We start from the raw sequence: 831 nt of genomic DNA, 5'->3' as shown, positions 1-831 counted from the left end.
CTGGAACACTTGATTTCACAGAGATCAGCCTGCTGCTGCCTCCAAAGTGCTAGATTTAAAGATGTGTGCCTGAATGCCCTGCTTTTGTTTGCTATGTTTAAAGAAGTGATTATAACTTTAAATTCTTGGGGCTGGAGAGCTGACTCAGTGGTTAAGAGCATTGACTACTATTACAGTGGAGCTGGGTTGGATTCTCAGCATACACATGGAGGCTAACAACCTTCAATAACTCCAGTTCCAAGGCCTTCTTCTGACCTCTGCAGGCACTGCACGATACAGGTGCACTTACACACATGCAGGAAATATAACTCATACCCATAAAATAATAAATAAAATATTTTTTAAAGATTCAAAATCTTTAAATATTCTATTACTTTAATTTTTGCTATTAGAATCTATTATTTAGCTTATTTGAGTTGTAAGAAGGAATATATAATTCTTGGGATGATCTGAGTTTTGTGTGTGTGTGTATGTGTGTGTGTGTGTGTGCGCGCGCGCGCATGCCTGAATGTATGTATGTGTTTACTGAGAAAGCACAACTTCTTGAAGAAAGCTATAAGATACTTTCTAATTAAATGTAGCTAGTGGGCAGAGATCGGAATTTAACATAAAATCTTATTCTTCCGGGTATTTCACATGATTTTTTAATTTCATTTATTTCCCAAAAGCTATATTTTCGAAAAGAGAATTTCTTTTGAATATTAAATATATACCTTACGTAATGCTATTTTTATCAAAAACAATGTCTAATATATTTTAATTATCTAGGTTTAGAATTTATGTAACTAGGCAAAAATTATATTTTATAATGCCTTTAGTTTTCTTTGCCAT

Source organism: Nannospalax galili, unplaced genomic scaffold (genome assembly GCF_000622305.1).
Source record: "Nannospalax galili isolate Female #2095 unplaced genomic scaffold, S.galili_v1.0 scaffold227, whole genome shotgun sequence".
In the NCBI taxonomy this organism is placed as follows: Eukaryota; Metazoa; Chordata; class Mammalia; order Rodentia; family Spalacidae; genus Nannospalax; species Nannospalax galili.
Note: the sequence above shows the minus strand (reverse complement) of the source record.